We start from the raw sequence: 21,070 nt of genomic DNA on the forward strand, positions 1-21,070 counted from the left end.
GAGGAAATTATAGTGGCATCTTGAAACTATGTTTGACCCCTTTCTATGGTCTCCATCATTGTTGGAAGATGTAGAGACCTTATTAGTGTAAAGTTTGTAGATTGGTTAGGGATAGAGTGCGGAAGACACACTTCTAGGAATGGAAATAGAATTTGCCATCTAATCCACCATTTCCTAGTGATGATAGAATATTTGAAGCTATAAAACCACATGGTAGGGAGAGTAGCACAGTGGTTTAGACCTACACTCAAAATTGGCCCTCCAAATTATTTGACTAGAGTTGAGCCATCATAATTAGAAAATTAGTCAAGGAATAACCTTTTAAGCCAAATTTACCTTTAAAATAAATTTATTTGGAAATCTTCCTAAGATAAAATCCAAAAATATTTATTTGGGAATTATTCGTGACAGAAAATCTGAATTTCTTTTATTTGGAATCATTCTTAAAAGTGGCTCTAAAAAATATGCATGTGCAATCCCCATGCTAAGTCTTGAATCACATAATTATATGCCCATGATTTCTCTTGATGACTAACATGCATTATATTTTGTCTTATAAAAGAAAGGTTTTTGGTGAGACTTGATGTTTTAGTTTGAGAAGTAACACCCTTATGCCAACATTTAGCTAAATTCTAGTAACCTTCCTATTGTCCTTTTTGTCCTTGCTTGAGAGGGAAAGCATTTTCTTTACTATATAATTGAGATATTTCCTTAAGTGTAGCCTATTAGATATACTTGGATCAATCTACTATAATTGTTGGAAACAATTTTAATATTGAGAGGGGGGGTGGATCAATATTAAGGCTAATTTAAACTTTTTATGCTAATTTATAGTTTCTCATTCAAACAGGGAGCCCACTCTGTGTACAACAATTAATGAATGATAACAACATCCATATAAATCAACACAAGAATAAACATAATGAGTAAAAAAAACATGAAACAGAAAGGTTTAACATGGAAACCCTTCCAGGAGAAAAACCACCAAAGCTTGTTTGTTATTTGATGTAAAAAAGAGCTCCTACTCTATTACATGACATTGTTTGTGGACCGCCACTCACAAGAAGCACCACATCCCTTTGATTGTTTGCTAGCACCCACTATAAGGAATAGCCAACCCCCTTCTTTTGTGTTCACCTAACCAACCTACAAGAAGAACCAACTGAAGCACCAACTTCATGGATTTATTGCAAGCACCAAATTGTAGCTCCTTGGATCTATTCAAGCACCAACTTGTAGGAGGCACCAACCCCCAAGCTTTAATTAGACACCCACTCAAATGGAAGCACTCAAACGGAACACTCTGTCTACTCTATAGTAGCATACATTCTCATACAAAGCTCTTTACTCTCGACTCTCTTCTTGTACACAGGAACTCATCCTTTCTCTGCAACCGAGGCACACTTGGCCTCTTCTTAGCAACACTCACAGAACGAGCTCTCTACACATCTCACTAGCAACATTGTTGCTTTTCTGCAGTTTCTCAATTATTGTCCTAGATTTTGTTTCATTTCTACACAATGGTTGATGTTATCTCCGCAGCCAAACACATTTCCTGATTCTATACTCTATGAATGGCCCTCCATACTGTTGTAACATCTGGTTACTTGCCACTACTACCATATTAAATGCTTAGCATGAGATCTTAAGCATTTTATTGACTATGCTACTCAACAAATGCAATTGTAGCACGATTAATTCAGAGAATAGGAACTTGTGTAATTCTCAATACTGAGAATTAAATCTTTGTCAACTTGTGCACTCAAGGAGTACCACTGGATTGGATTCTACTTGATACAATATTTGAACATCAAACTAGCACTTCATTGATGCTCTTTAAGGCTCACATGGCTCGAGATGTACATCTGCAAGGCTTCCTTGATCTAGGCCTAACCTTCAGTACCCGACCTTCTTTTATATTTAATTATTTGTGGCATGAGGAACACTCAGGTATGGAGATTTTGCATGTAGCCATATTTTCAATTCAATTCTTCTCAACATGCAAGAGAGATAAAAAGGATTTTTATTGAGTCACATGTTGCCTCTGGGAATCGTGGTCCTCTCTACCTCAATCTCCATCCTTTAATTATCACCATTGACTCCATTAAAGAATTTGTCCAATTATCGTCCTTGCTGCCTTGCACCGGTACTTTCACTATCTTCCTTTATTCTAGTGATACCAACTATTATGTGTGCATTTACCTAGCTATCACATGCTTCTTCTTATCCCACTATGTCCATGGCCAATTATGGCATAACCACAAGATAGGGAGGACTTCTGTCCAAAGTTGTCGACTTATCCATGCCTAAGGAGCTAAGCTCTTAAATAGTTTTAAACTTCTCCAGTCACTGAACATATGTCCTCAATGCGTTTATTTGTTGAACCCAGTTATGGAAAATAGCCAAACAGGCATATCTCTTAAATATGGCACATGGTTCCCATGAGTTGTGACTTATTCCATGCCATTAAACATATATCACTATCGAGATGGACCTCGGATGTGGTGATGCTTAAATCTTCTTATAAAATGGATCACCTACATCTTACGGTCTTGCAGTCTTCGTGTTTGGCCCACCGGCCACCTGGTTCCCTTTGAAAACCTTTGTCTGCTAGCTTCTGTAGACCTCCACCTATTGGAACCACTACAATGCCTATACTATTGAGTTGGAGCATTGATGCCATGTGATTCTAACGTTTTTTTAAATTGGCTTTCATAAGGCTTACGGTTGGTAATCTTATAGTTATTGGCCCACTAGTGTGCACCACTTCTAATGTTACCTTGTCTTTGCACTCTTTTCTTCGTATTCGGTATGATGTCCTTAACACGCTTATGTGCAATGGTTTTTTTTCATAAATAGCCTGGAGGCCCTCGGTCATGAAAACACATGAAAACCACTACATAACCTTGACCTTAGTGTGCCTTTCGTCATTTGATGAAAATTTCAACTTATAGGAAACTATATGTCCCCCAGAAATCCATTGAAAGTGCTTCTGGGTTTTTGACTTTTGGGAAATTCTTGTTACGGGTTCTATGAATTGACTTTCCATCAAATATTGTCCCCTGCTAGCTGAGTTCCTTGCCATCTTGGACCACCTTTTAAATAAACCTTTGGGGTTTTGGGCCTTTTAGGGTTCCAGAATCCCAGGCTTCCCCCTACACTAGCTCATTACAAACCCATAACATTTTAAAATAAACCTTCTGGCTTCCCCCTTCTGCAGTTCAAACTTCTGCCCCACTAAGATTCTAGGAACTATCCCCGCAACCTCGACTCACTGCTATCCTAATTTTCTTTTAAATAAGACTTTGGGCTTCTTGGCTTCCCAGGGTTCTAGGCATCTAGACACTGCAACTATAAGTGACTTTGACTTGTCAATAAATTTTGAACGAGAGGGTGATTTGCATACTTTAGTATACGATTGGAAAGATGTTTCCAATAACTTTCCAACTAGGCTATTTCCAAGAGAATTTGAGTAAATATCATAATGCATAAATGCCTCAAAATCATGGGTCTCCCAACCATCATAGTCATCCTTTTATTTATTCCCCACTAGGCCTACTACTATGATAATTCTCTACAAAAACACTGCATCAACCATGCGACTCCCCTCGAACAACAACAACCTTAATGTTGGTTTGGTTGACATCAACGCCTCACTTCTTGCTTCCACTTAGCCATCAATGTTAATCTTTCTTGACATCAATGTTAACATAAATGTCAACACATTGGATGCCACCAACCATCGATACTATGCGAATTTTTTAACACATATCTCCTATGTTGTAGGAATTAATGCCAACACACTTTCCAATTATTCATACAATGCCAACTGTCCAACAGTAATGAGAGAGTGGGATCCTTTGTTGATTGTAGAGCCTAATTATCTTCTTGATTTGGAGGCATTATTTGTTAACCATGTTTAGACCCCAGCTCCTCATTGGGGTGTAGATGTGATTTCTCCCTTAGTATTGTTCCATGAAAAGGATTAACAATGATAAATTATGGTTCAATATGGTTGACCATTAATGATCATGTTAACTATTGTTGAACTAGTTTTACCATGGTTAAGTATGGTTGAAATTAAAATTTCATTATGTTAAAGCCCTTCTTCATTAGCTATTTTTATTAGAAGCCTCATCAAAGAAACCCATAGGGTATTTTCTCTAAAAATTCATAAGCCGAATGCATCTCAGTGGTCCCTTATTGGACATGGGACCGATTTTGTTTAGGTAAGCACATATGTTGATGCATATGTGATTGACGTCCAATGAAGAATTTTTAAAAATACTTGCATTTATACTTCTCCAAATTCCCTCTATAATGTTTAAAGGAAGGGCCCAATATTCCTTCTAACAAAACATCTAGTCCCACAAGCAAGCTTCCATAGATGTAAAATTCCAGTTTTCATAAATGTTTAAGATGCGTAGAACTCCAATCCAAATGGAGACAAAAAATGGACACTACAAGAAAATATGGACCACGTCATCGAGTAACCCCTTACATAAAAAACATATCCCAAGTCCAATGAAACCCCTATGACATAGATTGTCCCATGTTAAAATCTTGTTCTTTCAAGCCAGCCACGCAAAACATTTGATCTTTAGGGGAAGGTTCCAATTCCAATGGTCATAAACATTGTATTTATATCTATATCATTCTAATGAAATGAAATAAACTCTTATGATTTATTTATTTATTTTTCTATTATTATTACTATTAGTCTACATATATAAAGATTCACTTAAATATGTAAAAATTATAAAAAACATGGTGTGGCTTCAATGCACACATTATAATCATATTGTGCTAACAGTTTTTGGTTTCCTCCCATCTAGATTCCTCCACATTGATGCCTACAACACATGTCAATGTCAAACCGTTATTATTTAGTAATTCATAATGCCAATTTTTCTGACTTACTCCATGTAAAACACATAGTTTGAGGAGGTTATCAACCTATTAAATAAAAGTAGTTTCCCAAGGATATTCATGACTATTCTATTAAATTCTATATTTTCAATCTCTCTAGCATACCTCACAATTTTTTAAAGAAATTTATAATGACAAAGGAGGAAATTATAGTTTCATCCAGAAATTATATTTCACCCCTTGCTATGTTATGCATCATTGTTGGAGGATGTAAAGACCTTATTAATGTAGAGTTTGTAGATTGTTTAGTGATAGAGTGAGGAAGACACACTTCTAGCAATAGAGATAGAATTTCCCATATAATCTACCATTTCCTAGAGGTGATAGAATATCCAATGCTATAGAACCACATGACATAGAGCTAAGCTAGATGATAAATCTATGAAATGCATATTTTTGGGATATGCGGATGAAGATTTTGGTTATCGTCTATGGGATTCAGTCAAACATAAAATTATTAGAAGCAAGGATGTTATATTTAATGAGTCAGAAATGTTCAAGAGCACTGTGGGTGAGTTGGAGGTCAAGAAGGTTATTGACAGGATTGAAGAGCAGCAGGAAAACATACTACCAATACAAGAAAATGAACAGCAAATTCAAGAGCATAAAGAACAACAAGTGGAAAATGATGAACAGCAAGAAGAAGGAATCTTGTAGGAACCTTCACGAGAGATTCAACCCGATAATGCACCACCACAGTTGGTTCACAAATCTTGTAGGCCTCATAAGCCTTCACAAAGGTGTCCTCCTTCAAACTATATTTTGTTGACTGATGAAGGTGAGCCTAATTGTTTTCAAGAAGCCTGCAAAGTTGAGCATAGTGAAAAATGGAAGAAAGCAATGGAAGAAGAAATGAACTCTTTGCTGGAAAATAAAACTTGGGAGTTGGTAAACCTCCCAAAAGGTAGAAAGGCTCTACAAAACAAATGGGTTTACAGGATTAAGCGTGAAGGTGATGAAAAGAAGGAGAGGTATAAAGCAAGGCTGCTAGTGAAAGGTTTTGCCCAAAAAGAGGTATTGGCTTCACTAAAATTTTCTCACCTGTTGTTAAAATGTCATCCATTAGAGTCATTCTTGGTCTAGTTGCTGCTTTAGACTTATAATGTGAACAGTTAGATGTAAAAACTACTTTCCTTCATGGTGAATTAGAGGAAGAAATTTATATGGAGCAGCCAGAAGGCTTCATAGAAAAAGGCAAAGAAGGCCTTGTTTGTAGGTTGAAGCAGTGTCTCTATGGATTGAAACAGACACCTCGACAATGGTACAAGAAATTTAATTCATTCATATTGGAACATGGTTTTTAGAGGTTGGAAGTTGACCATTGTGTCTATAACAAGAGATATGATCAAGGAAAGTATATCATATTATTGTTATATGTGGATGACATGTTGATTGTTGGGCATGATAAGAATAAGATCAATAGGTTGAAGAAAAATTTTGGTATCAAATTTGCAATGAAGGATTTGGGACTAGCACAACAGATATTGGGCATGCAGATTATGCGTGATAGGAAAAACAAAAGGTTGTGGCTGTCACAAGAAAAGTATATCAAGAAGGTGCTTGATAGGTTTAATATGAAGGATGCCAAGCCAGTTGGTACACCCCTTGCAACCCACTTCAAGCTGAGTATTGAATTATGTCCTAGTGATGACAAGGAGAAAGAAGAGATGAGCAAGATTCCTTATGGTTCAACAGTTGGTAGTTTGATGTATGCCATGGTATGCACATGGCCAGACATTGCATATTTAGTGGGAGTAGTGAGTAGGTTCCTTGCCAATCTAGGCAAACAACATTGGCAAGCAGTAAAATGGATTTTGAGGTATCTCAAGGGTACTAGTCATTATTGTTTATGTTTTGGTCATGATGAGACTGTGCTTGAAGGATTTATAGATGCAGAAATGGTGGAGATATGGACAACAGAAAGTCCACCACAAGTTATTTGTATACATTTGTAGGTGCAATAGTATCTTACGTGTCAAGGCTACAAAGAATAGTAGCCCTCTCTACAATAGAAGCAGAGTACATAGCTGCAACAGAAGCTTATAAAGAGATGTTGTGGATGCAGCGATTCCTAGGAGAGATAGGAATAAAGTAGGACAGGTATGTGTTATATTGTGATAGTCAGAGTGCCATTCACTTGGTGGAAAACCCAGCATTTCATTCAAAAACCAAGCACATTGACTTAAGGTACCATTGGATCTGGCATGTGTTGGAGGAACAACAATTATCCTTGGAAAAGATTCATACAGATAGGAACCCTGTTGATATGCTCACTAAGATTCTACCACGGAATAAACATGAGTTATGTAGAGACATGGTAGGACTCGGTGTGACTTGATTCATGACTCTTATTTGGCTTCAAGTGGGAGAATGTTAAGTGTGAAGCCAAATTCATGCAGAATTTTAGATCCTTATACACTGCCATTAGTTTCTAGATCTCCATCTAAAACACATGCAGGATTCTAGATCCTTCTACAACCTCTATAAATTTGTAATTTCTCTGGCCAAGGAAAGCAAGCCAAGGTCGAGGCCTATTATGTAATGCAAAGTGATTTCTGTTCTCCAATGATTGTTTTATCTATTCCACATTTTCTGATCAAGTAATCTTGTTGTTTCTCCATTTGTCTGTCTCTTAAATTATTCTTTGCTATTGTCGTCTAAGTCTTTGAGTATAAATCTGTTGTGTGTGATGTATGCTCCGAACTAACACTTGGAAATTCTCCATTGTTAAATCACTTATTGACCTATTAAAAGAATACAAAAAAAAATGGTTTAGAAGAAGAGATGATTACATATTTTGAATGTAAGGTTGCTCATAAAATTGATAAGAATAATATATGTTTATGGAAAAAATCATGTCGTAATTATATATATATATATATAGATAGATATATTATTTTAATATTTTGTTAATTGACATTATTTTAGGTGTTTAGAGGAAGGAATAGAATTTTTTTAGCAAATAAAATGATAAATGTTTTAATAAGTAAAATGATAAATGTTAACAATATATGTATAGTCTTCAAGGAGTATAGTACTGAAATTTTTTTATTATTTTACTATATTCTTATTATAATAAATGTTTTGTTTTTTTATAATTTAATACATATATTTTTGTGGTGTCAAATTTGTTAGTGAATTGATAATTTCTTTTGGTAAGAGGATGATGGCTAAGTTTTGATAATGTAAATAGATATCGCTCTCCACCGAGCTTGTAAACAACTTCGTTGGTTAAGGATATTATTCATCAATAATCTCATAATAATCAAATATCTCCCCAAGGGCCAAAAAGATCATTACTATTTGATATATCCACAGTATATCTAATCTTGCACTCTCCCTCTTCGACATAGAAATGCCTATATACATGTCGATAACAATAATGATGCTCATACGCATCGAATCCGTATGGGCCGGCCAAGTTTCTTTGTTTTTTAAAAGTAACATTATTAAAGTCCGACCCATTCAATAAAATTGACATAACAACGAAAATGCCTTCCTTTTTCAGGCCATCTTTCTGTTTAATTGCGTGGGTGTATCAGATCAAATTTCGAAACTGTGCATGATAGTTCTCATTAGGTACGGAAGACAAGGGGAGACTCTAAAAGTATTTACATGCAATCTCAATACCTCCTTCGCCTTCTGCTTCGTTTTTTCTGCGCAACTGAGTTGTTGAAGCATGCAAAGTTTAGACACAGCTCCACACTGAAGCACCTCCCGAAGAATCGACGCAGTTGAAGAATATGTGCAAAGCGACCAAAGAATTCGAACTGCTTTCTGAGTGGCAATTTCTGAAACCCTAATAATCTTCTTGGAGACTACAGCAATGCCCATCGCGTGATTAGCCATGGCAGCCCTTCCTTCTGCATAGTCCACTAGCATGTCCAACAGATCTAATATCTTTTCACACTTGGGCTTCTCGGCCTCTGGAAGTAATTCAATCAGACAAAATATTGTGCCTGCCTCTATAGCCATTAATCTGTTCTTTCTGGACTTTTTACATATTGCTATGAGGACAACCAAGGCAGCCATGATCGCCTGATGGCAGGATTCACCCTTTATGATCTCTAGACCTTGGAAAATATCAATCTTTCCCCTGCCGATAAATTCCCAATCAGATATCCAAGTGGAAACCTTCTGCAATAAAACAACCGCGTGAAGTCTAGCTTCAGCGTTTCCCTTATGCAAGACCAAGGCCATGGACCTAATGCAGGCTGCCTCTGACAAAGATCTTGCAGTTTGCTGGGTCATAGGAAGCAGATGCAATATACCCAAAATTTCCTCACAAGCCCTGAACTTTTCATTCTCACTGTCGTCGCAGCAGGACGAATTTATCAGAGATGCGAGAACGATACTCGAACCGGCCGCCGCCATGCTCCTTCTGTTTCCCTCGCTCTCTCGCGCAATGGACCGCAATTTTTTCAATGCACTGATGCGTTCCACTGCTGGAGATCTGAGTGCAGCTTCAAGTAACGCGGAGATTTGATCGGAGTCGACGGGCGCCCGGGGAGTGGTGATTTGCTCTACGCCCTTGGAGCTGTTTGCAAGGCACCATCCTTTAATGAGGCGACGCAGCGTGTGGTTTGGAGTTAAATCGAAATTAGCAGGACACGTTTTCTTGTTGCACGAAAAAATCCAGTGCTCTATGCTTTCGCGATCATAAGTCATGCCCGTGGAAACGGTTACGGGGTCTCTCATAAGCTCCATCGATATGGGGCACCTGAAGTAAGAAGGCACCTCCACCTCCGAACAATCATGTGGTGAGTTATTGAAGCTTAACATAGTAACGTTGGTATCAATACAGCGAGATAACCAGTTATTCAGATCGACCACGCTTCAGGGCAGGCTTGTTGTCTGAAGGCTTCAATATACAGATAATTAATGGCTGTAAGTTTTTGATCCAGTCCATAGGCAACTGTAACCACACATATCAGAATATTGACTTTTTGAAAATATAGTAACATGGTAACCAAGGCAAAGTCATCATTAAAAGGCCAGGGTGTCGCAAGGGAGACATTTCCGTATTATGACGAGGAGCGAAGGATTGGATTTATTTGAAAGTCAACCCTCGTATTGGTATGTTAAGGTATTTGCCACCTGAAAAGTATGTTAAATGTGGAAAATTCGGCATTTAGAGTTCAACTATCATAATTTTGATTTAATCGATTTTTTCGAGCTTTATTCCATTGATAAGAATTTTGACAGTCAAGTGTATTTGGAATTCTAACTTTTTATTAGAGTTAAACAATTGGTTTGAATTAATATTTTATGTGGTTTAATTTAATCAAATCTTTATAAAATTTTGTTGGAATCATAATTTAATTTATGAATTATATATAATTTGAATATTTTAAAGATTATTTATAATATTAAATTTATTTATATATAACTATAAAAATATATCATCTCATTAAAAAATGTTTGGTCAGATTTAATTAAACATTTAAATTTATTCAATAGTTATATATTTCAACAAAAAATTTAATTAATTTTAAATTTCTTATATAATTTATTAAATATAAACTTTATATGATAAATTGTTTTCTTAGATTTTTTATATAAAAATAGTTATTTTTTATTTTTATTTTTATATAAAAATGGTTAATTTAAAATATTGTATATATAAAAATATCTAATTATATCATGAATTCGGTTAACCCGTGCAAAATATGGTTAGCATGCCCTTGACTAATACTTTTTTAATCAAAAATTTACTCTGAATATCATAAACAAACTAATAAACATAAATCTAGTTATATAATTTTAAAAATAAAATAAAATTAAACATTATATTTTTGAAAATAAAAGAAATTAAAACTGAATTGAAATTTCATATTGAGAAAAATTACATACTAATCATTCGAATTAACATTATCTCCCTCTCTTCCCATAAACCAATACTGTGATATTCCACAATAAAATCTTATCCATAACAAGGAGGGTTTTGCGGCAGCAAGTCTATGCTTTGAAAGAGTGTTTAATTTGGAGAAGCTATTTTGTTTAATGGACAAACTTTTCTTAAAATCTTATTCAAATTTGTAGTTACTGAAACTACAGAAGTTGGTTGGCAAATAGATCATGTTGGTTGACAAATTGGCAAATAGATCAATTGGTTGTAGCTAGCATCCTGAAGAGACTAGAGCAGGTGCAACAGAAACAACAAGAAGGGCTATGGTAGCAGAGACATTATATCCAAAAGTAGATGTTGTTGATTCAGCAACAACTTATCCACGAGTACTATTGATAGTCTAAGCCCATGGATGCATAGAATCATAAATAAATGTGAAGCCTCACCGTAAAGAGCAAACTATACATCCTGTAGATCAATTGCATGCCCTCATTAGTGGGAACAGGAGCTTATGCCTTCACATCACCACTTGCGAAAGCAAGGGATGTAGGAACATCCATCAACTTCATAACTAACATGAAATATTAGACGTATTGGTTCCTAAAACATTGAAGAATTTTAATTTTTTTCAGAAGTCCAGTGAATTTGGCAAAGGGACCAATCTATTTTGTTTAGAGGATGACCTCTACTTAAAACCTTGTTGAAAGCAGTGGTTGAATTCCAAACAGAAATTCCAAGTTCGAAATGCCTAACTTGGAGAAACAGAGCTACACTGAACTAAAGGAGATCAAGTAGATCATTGGTCAGAACGCTTGGGAGTACGATAAATTGTTCCGTGCCATCAAAATAGCAGTAATTGGAGTATGAAATCCTTCAGAAGTCCTAGTGAATCTGGCAAAGAGACCAAGCTATTTTGTTTAGAGGATGACCTCTGCTTAAAACCTTGTTGAAAGCAGTTGTTGAAACTTGTAGTTATAACAAATAATAGTTCAAGCAATGCACACCGGAAGGACAAATAAATTACCAATAATTTAAAAATCCTCTGCTCAACTTGGTTTTGCACTTCTTCGGAACTCATTTCCGGTTACAGTCTGTGCAATCTCAACTATATACAAAAATGGGTAATCCCAGTATTCAGATAGAAATAAAGCCTGTAAAAATTGCAGAACCTAAAGCCCTAAGCTGTGTTAGGCATGCACCCCTTTTATAGAACAAACCTGAAAGTTTCCCCCTTTGGTTACAAATTCTCGGCTTCAACCTTATGCTTATCTGTAGCCCATTATAATCAGATTACATGCTTGTAATGAGTTGTAAACAAAAGGCAAAATGAACTGGGTATTCACAAGCGCTCATATGGGTTCATGGTGAATACCATAAAACTCGTATATTTGTAAATAAACTTCGATCAAAGAAGATGTCCATTTATTAGGTTCTGGAACTTGTGTCAATTAGGATGGGGTAGTTGAAAATTCGAATTCAAACATTGAATATTGCATAGACCTAGAAAAAACAACGAAGGGTAATAATGGGACTTGGGGAGCAATGCATTTACAATGGTTTATGTAAAGGCCCAATGGTTTTGTGTAAAGTCCCAACAAAGCCAATCCCACCAAAATCTAGAAAAGACTTTGGAAATCTTGTAGACTTGAAGAAGAAAACACCACCCACCTACAGAGCACTTGGGAATTCCCGCAGTCTCTGAGAAGAAAACAACCTCCACCTGTTGATTTAGTGTAATTGCAAAATAGTGTGGACATTAGTACATTTGGGTGGGGAGAACATGCAAAGCAGAGAAAAGCAGAATAGATTAGAAATTATTTGTACAGAAATGCGAAGTTCCAAATGCCTAACTTGGAGAAACATAGTTACTCCAAACTGAAGGAGATCAAGCAGATCATTGGTGAGAGTGCTTAGGAATACGATCAGTGGTTCTACGCCATCAAAATAGCAGTAATTAGAGTCTGAAATCCTTCTTGTTATTAATCCACCTAAATATGAATTACAAGCCGAATCTAAAAACTTAGTAAAGTATTTAAATTAGAAAAAAATGTTATTAATAAATATAAATCAAAGTGCCACATTTAACACAATGATATTAGATGTTTTCGAGACATGGTAACCATGCCTGCATACTTTCACAAGTACACCACATGGGTTTATGCTCAGACCACTTGTCCAAAACGATGATCTAGATGTATGTCTATTGTTATTTTTCCTATTAAAGTTGGTAGACGATAGCCTGCCATTTTTCCTGTTAACGCTGATCAAAGGTGGAGGTCAGCACTGGTTAGCTTTCTTGAGAATGTGGAGGTCATCATTGGCTAGCTTTCCTAAGAACCTGAATTGCCCAAAACTCAAAGATCGAAGGTGGGGGTCATCACTGGATAGCTTTCCTGAGAACGTGAATTTCCAAAAACTTAAACGAATCCACAACAACAACATCCATCACATCGTGCATGGAAAGAAACTGTCCGGTTGAATTGACCCTTCCAATTCAAAGTTCTTTCCTACAAGTTGAAACTTGTTAAGCTGAAACTACCCTACAAGTTGAAATCGCCCTTGGGTAGGTAAAGACTGGCTTCAGAAAGTCCTCCAAAGGACTTTAAGGGGAAAAATCAAGGGTCATTCAATAGCTTAACTTTCTATTTTCTCTTGGGCACTGCAAGAATTAATGGGTCAAGTGTTAAGTAACATGGAAGGATAGGAAGGTGCTAAGTAACAGGGAGGGATACGAAGGGCCTATGAAGGTAGAGGCCCTATCGCAGCTGTGAGGACATATCAATGCTTGAGGGCGAGTTGGGGTTGTAATAGATTTGAGGAGAGACGAGTTTCCTTGTAATTATTTCTTGTGCATAAAGCTGAACAGAAGGGATAGCTTGTACCATTGTTCATGAAGTTATAAAGGATGTGTGGCTTTGGTTTATTACCTGGAACAATCTATTGTACATTTTTGTGAGTATATTTATATATCAAACTTGAATGTTTGTCAATTTGCTAGAGGAAGCTTGCTGGAGCTGGTTGGAATTCTCAAACAAATTTATATGGCTACTGATTTCACCAGGTTCTCTTAATTTCTTGTTCACTTACTGTGTATTAATTAACAATTTATCATATAGATGTTTATGTCCAAAGTCTATTGTTAAGTACATTTGTATCAATGTTTCCCATACATTTGTATCAGTGCTGCCTATTTCTCTGAATTTACAAATCAACCCAAAAATTTGATTATTAAGTGTATTTGTATCAATGTTGCCTATTTCTCTGAGTTTACAAATCAACCGAAATTATTGATATATATTTTCAGTGTTGCCTATTTCTCCGAGTTTAGAAATTAGCCCAAATTATTGATATATAATTGCAGCATTGCCTATTTCTCTGAGTTTACAAATCAACCCAAATTATTGATATATAACTGAAGTGATTATTTATGCACTTTTTATATATATTTATATATATGCAAGCTTGTGAGCACTGAGTAATCTTTCTAGTTCTTATGCATACATAGGTTTTCATTAATAAATACCTGCTAATACACACTGAATGTTTACTTTCATCATTCATTCAATGCACACTGACCTGCTTTCTCTGTATGTGATTAAGTGTTAGGTAAACTTGACTTAGGATAGAGTTAAAGTTGACCAGGTTAAAGAGTGATGGTTTTGGGGCACATGGTATTGTGGACCCATAGTATTCTGCCTGTGGTATTATATGTAATGGAGCTTATAAAAGGTTGGAAGGACTTCATTGTAAAGCAAGACCTGGAGGTGAGCGGTGAAGGCTCACTTGGTCAGATTGGCCAGGGTTTTGGCCAATGCTAATGAGATCTTATTAGGTTGGGTTTTTCCCTAGATTTGGAGTTTTCCTAGATAAACGTTTGTGTTTATGTGTTTATGGTTGTTGCTGGTTATTTTTATATTTATTCCTCTCAGTAATTATTTATGTTATGTAGTAAATTTCTTAACAACTCGTATCAGAGCTAGATATTGGTTTCAAAGGGATTCCTTGATGCGAGGGGTTTCTAGTGCCTGATGAGATCAATGCAGCCTTTTTTCAAATCTGGGTCTGGAAAATAATGGTGGAACAATCGTACGCGGAAGAACCTCGAGGATAATGTGCAGAAGATAGTGTCGTAACTGCCAGGGATCGCAGTGCATTTGTGATATTTACCGGTTTGGAACATGCTGACGAATTGTTCGGGATTCATGTGGCTTCGAAAATTGTTCATTTTTTGCTACGTGAGACCACCGATGCTAGAATCTATGAGGTTCTCATTGAGCTTGCAGTTGGAGCAATTTGATAGAAGTTCTTGAGCAAATCAAATTAAGAGAGGATGGATCAGAATCGCAGTAGCAATAAACAAAAAAAAAAAATAATAAAGTCAAAATTATTACATGTAAATGGGCATACTACTGTAAGACCTGGTAAGGCATGTGTGCCCCTCGATGATCACCTGTAAAGTCTGGGTTAAACCTAGGTGATAGGGGGGATGTTGGGTTAACAATACCCCAGGGAAAAATTCTGAGGGGGGTAAGAGCTAGAGTGAGTAGGATTGTTAGTCAAGGAACCCCAAGTCAAGTTTAAGGGGGGAATTGTTACGTAAACTTGACTCAGGATAGAGTCAAAGTTGACCAGGTTAAACAGTGATGGTTTTGGGGCACATGGTATTGTGCACCCATAGTATTCTGCCCGTGGTATTATATGTAATGGATCTTATAAAAGGCTGGAAGGACTTCATTGTAAAGCAAGACCTGGAGGTGAGCAGTGAAGGCTCACTTGGTTGGATTGGCCAGGGTTTTGGCCAATGCTAATGAGATCTTATTAGGTTGGGTTTTTTCCCAGATTTGGGGTTTTCCTGGATAAACATTTGTGTTTATGTGTTCATGGTTGTTGCTGGTTATTTTTATATTTATTCCTCTCAGTAATTATTTATGTTATGCAGTAAATTTATTAACATTAAGAACCTACATGCAAAACGAAAGTAGGGAAGAAGAAAGAAACCAAACCAGGGAAGCTGGCTTAAGGACTAAGAGCAACTGAGGTACGAGTAAGAACATACATGCAGAAATAAGTGTGATACTAGGTTCTCCACTAGCACCAGCATCAGTAGATGCCCATGAATACATCCATATGTAAGGGGGTTTCCCCCATAGGAACGTACGCCAAATTTCAGGATGCGATACCACTCGATTGGGTAAAGCCAACCATCTTACTTCTCTTCGACCCGATAAGAGTGCGCAAGTAAACCAGACACCACGGAAAGCAACTTCAACCATTAAACGGACACAAAAACAACATACATTTTCCATTGGGCAACTTCAACAGTTTACCACCTTGCAACTTCAGCCCACCTGGCAACTTCAACCCGCAAAAATACTTTAACTTATAATACGATAGTACAACATTTCATAACATTTAATAATGGTAAAACTAATGCTAACATTACTCTCCACTTCCCAAATAATAAAAACAACAGAAGTCGAAAATAACATATGCTTTTGGCCTCTCCTCCTTGGGAAGAGGCCAATTAAGATGATGAAATAAATTTCCATATAGTTAACAAATGGAACTAGTTGTATACGCTGCAAATTCAGTGTATAAACTGCATTCCGCTGCAAACTCAGTGTATAAATTGCATACTCGTTAAAGGAATTAATGCTAAAAATCGTGATTTCGATTACTATAGTCCCATGCCATTGCCAAATGGCACGGACTAATAATAAGATAAAAATCCCCAATATCAAATTATAATGATCCTCAATGTAACTAACAATACGGAGATAAGGGAAGCATTCTATAATTCCAATAAATGAAGAAAGAAACGTGATAAGATGGAGCACGTGACTTCCAACAAAGCGGCATAAGCATGATTGCATAAATTCGCTATTTGTAAATGGATTTTGAGAATCACCCACTTATTTGACAAACCATCTCCCCATAGACCTTGTGAGTGACATCCCTTCAAAGTGTTTTATAGAATGTTCGCAATACATTTATGCATACAACTCTATACCGTATGCATATATTGTAATTTCAAAAGCATCGTATATCCATATTTGTAGCATTAAGGTTGTTTTTATTTTAATAAGCTTTATATTTGTGTGAAAAATTACAAGTTTTGGTTTTCTTTTTTTTAATGGTAAATTTTTGAAAGCTAGTTTTAAAATTCATTTACTTTATTATGGTTGAATATTATTATTATTATAAAAAATAATACATATATATCTATCTATATATATTTATTAATGTGATGTTATTATATAGTGTAATTGTGATTAAATAATATTAAGAATGTGTATTTTTAGGAGTTTATAAAATAACTTTTGAATGAATTAGAGTATGTATATTGATTTGGTAATTGTTTTGGTTATGATTTTAAAATTAAATTATGTTAAACACTTAATCTGCAAAGATTATGGTGTATAATATGAACCATTATGAGGATTTAAAGAGACCTTGAAAGAGAAATTCAATGGTTGTATACATTGTACTTATATCTATATTAGTCTAATCAAATGCAATGGATTTATATTCTTTATTTTTGGTTTACAACGAGACATTGGAATCAAATTCATCGATTTAAGTCACTAGCCTTAGACTTGGGTGCTCTTTAGATATTTTCACATCTTCCCTACCAGGTTTGGCATTTTGTCTACTATTATGTGTTTATTGCTATTTATTGCACCTCACCTCCATGGTTACATATGTCTACATATTTGAAATGCGCTTATCTCTATCCACAATCATTTGTTTGTATGTGCATAGTTCTAAGGTACCTCTCTCAATGTGTTTATTTTCTAGTAATATCTTCCAGTGGCTCTCCGCTATCAATGTCATCATCTTCTATGCAACCATTCTATTCGAGATGGCTAGATTCGATAAAAATGCATCATTTTCTACCTTCTCGATGTAGCTCATGAGTGGCAAAGGGAATTTCATTTCCCTTGTCGTGATTGACAAAGATAATAGAAGGTTTCTCTTTATCATTCGAGGAATTCTCATTATCATATCCATTCTCTACATTCTTAACCAATTGGTTTTCTTGTTACAGTAGCCACTTTCTATATCACTTGCACATCACTTACATCCATAATTCAAGCATAGTGTTTTCTATAGCTAATGGTCTCTACTACTATACAAGGAATTTGGCTTCTCCCTGGAGAAATGGAGTCGAATTTGGCACCATTTTGGAGACAAATCACATAATTATGAATTTCTTCTGAAAAATAATCCCAAACAAACATTAACTATAAGGGCCACTAACTATTTTTTAGTTATATATGGAATTAGTGGCATTCTCTACGACATAGTGTGCTCCCATTCTCAGCCATGGTCAATAGTTTATCGATATTTTGACTTCCATAGTGAAACAACCAAGAATAACGCTACGAAAATGTTTATTATTAAGCCCACGATGGTGAAATTCAAGGAGACTCATGGAGAACTGCATGGGATTGATATGTCTTTTCCTTCTTAAAAAAAGCAACCTTGAAAAGTGTTATAAAGGATGACAATTATTCCCTACCACCAAAAAATTTGAATTATCAATTGAATAAAAAACAACGTACTTTCATGATCACTCTCTCTAGGATTGTATGTAAAAAATGGTATTGTCCTTTAACTGAAAAATACAAGCACAAGCATGGCTTAAGAATATACTTTATTTTTCATGTCTCAAAAGATGCTTTATCAAGAGACTAGATTTGAGGATTATCATAATATTTACAACAATAGATGCACATATATTATCAAATTATTTTGATGGTGCTTCATAATACAATTGCATCGATTTTGACTCTCCCTTTCTTAGCTACTATTCAAAGGATAGATGCATGTTTCATGCATAATCAAGAATCATGTGGAGGAATTATACAAGCCATTAACAAAAAGGCTTCTAGTTTTTTGAATACCTATGAATCAAACATGTACAAGCGAGCCTAATCCACAAGAAAAACTAGTGTCTCAAACCTGTTAGAATTAATGTTGTAGACAAAAGAAAAGCCATTAGTGTGTTTCATTTTTCAGTTATTTTTGAAGCGAGATTAGTTTACGGTCATATTGAAATTGAGAGAACTCCCACTTAACATAAGAGACAATCTCCAAGCTAAATTAGGAAATATTTGGGAATTTCTTAGCCCTAAAAACATACTCCAATAGTTTGTAGTCATATTCAAATCTCCATTTGTGAGGACTTCTCATAAAAAAATAGATCAACTTCTAGCCAAATTTGGAAATTCTTTTGAATAACTAAGTGTTAGAGCTAAGTTGTAGAGTTGGTGGTCACACTTAAACAACCATTTATTAAAATAATTCTACTCTTATTACCCATTTGGTTTAGGTCTTCCTTAACCCATGAGATTCAAAGATCGCATCCAAGGTTAGTAATTGCCATCATCTGTTTATCTACTAGGACTCACATACACCCATTCAAATTACAGGGGCAAGGGGGGGGGGGGATTGTTTGACACATAACCAACAAAGGTTATGGGTTGGAATACAAATCAACACGAGGAGTCTAGGAGACCTTGGAGGAGGAATCCAATGGTCCTAAACATTTTCTTTATATCTATATCATTATAATGGAATGAAATCAACAATTATTATTATTATTATTATTATTATTATTGACAACATTGTGTGGTTTCATTGCATACATTATACTCATATTGCACTAACATATTGGGGTTTCCTCCCATCTATACTCCTCCACATGGATTCATACAACATATGTCAATATCAAACCATTAGTACTTAGTAATTCATCATTCCACCTTTTCTCACTTACTCCATGTAGAATACACAGTTTAAGGACATTATCATCCCATTAAAGAAATGCAGTTTCCAGGAATAGGCATGACTATTATATTAAATTACATATTCTCAATATCTCTTGTGGCCCTCACAAAATTTTCAAGATCTTTCTAATGATAAAGGAGGAAATTATAGTTGCATAATTAAACTATATTCGACCCCTTTTTAATTTCTCCATCATTGTTGGAAGATGTATCTAGCCTTATTCGTATAGATTTTGTATCTTGGTTAGTGATATAGTGAGGAAGACACACTTCTGGGAATGGAATCATGATTTCTTCTCTAATCCACCTTTTTCTACTAATGGTAGAATATTCAAAGCTATAAATCCACATGGTAGGCATATTAAGACAATGGTTTGGACCTACTCTCAGAATTGGTACTCCAAATTATTTGACAAGAGTTGATCCATTATAATTAGAAAATAAATCAAGGAGTATCCTCTCAAGTCAAATTTAAATTTAAAATTAATTTATTTGTAAATTTTCCTTAGAGAAAATTCGAAAATATATGTTCCATAATTATCCTAAGAGAAAATCTTAAAATTTTTATTTGAAGTTATTCCTATAAGTGACTCTAGAACTATTCATGCACAATCCTTAGGTTAAATCTTGAATCATAAAATTGTATGGTCATGATTTCTCTTGCCAACTAATGTGAACTATATTTTTTCTTATAAAAGAGAGGTTTTTGGCGAGACTTTGTGTTTTAGTTTCATAAGTAACACATTTACGTTGGTATCCAACTAACTCCTTGTAACCTTCCTCTTGTGCCTATTGTCCTATCTTGAACGAGAAAGAGTTTCCTTGACTATATAATTAAGATATACCCCTAAGTGTAACCTAGTGGATCTACTTGGATCAACCTACTTTAATGAGAGAGTCGGATCCTTTGTTGGTTATTAAGCTTGATTTTCTTCTTGAATTGGGGGTATTTTTTTTAGCCATGTTTGGACCCCAGTTTATCATAGGGGGTAGATGGTCTTTCTGTTGGGCACAACCCAAGTTGGCCTAGATTTTGGTAAATACTCCACATTTTGTGGGGTGGATTACGCAATGGAGTGGAGCGTGTAGCAGTGTGGTGGACGCAACGGAGCACATTTATACCATGTCGTGTCCTAAGGGCTTTGGGGTGGGTCGAAGCCGCTCCTTTTTGTAAAAGTGTGCAATTTCATAAGGGATCAAAGGGATTTGGGGCCATACTTGCTTGTTTTAAGGATTCCATGGTATTTTGATGATGTAACCCTACAATGTAATATTATATAGGGTGAGATAATAAGAAGATATATCAATAAATTTTTATCCAGATCAATGTTATGGGTGAATTATTGTGATCTGTAATTTGGTAGGAAAGGAAAGGCTTTGAAACTGAGTGTGCAGGGGCGTGAAGACGAGTCTGCAACTGAGTGTGCAAATAGCCTGTAGCTTAGTGCGCAAGCCGAGAACTAGTTTTTATTCAATGATTCATTATATTAAGAAAGATTTC

At 35.6% G+C, this 21,070-nt stretch overlaps 2 pseudogenes; both read right to left on the minus strand.

Moving 5' to 3' along the window:
• Positions 1-8,194: 8,194 nt before the first annotated feature.
• Positions 8,195-9,711, minus strand: LOC149155287 (E3 ubiquitin-protein ligase PUB23 pseudogene; annotated as a pseudogene).
• A 34-nt stretch (positions 9,712-9,745) lies between these two features.
• Positions 9,746-21,070, minus strand: part of LOC149155288 (E3 ubiquitin-protein ligase PUB22 pseudogene) — a 37,700-nt pseudogene continuing 26,375 nt past the window's right edge.

Source organism: Pinus tabuliformis, chromosome 9, assembly GCF_031772625.1.
Source record: "Pinus tabuliformis cultivar Carrire ecotype Pingquan chromosome 9, CPIR1, whole genome shotgun sequence".
Lineage (NCBI taxonomy): Eukaryota > Viridiplantae > Streptophyta > Pinopsida > Pinales > Pinaceae > Pinus > Pinus tabuliformis.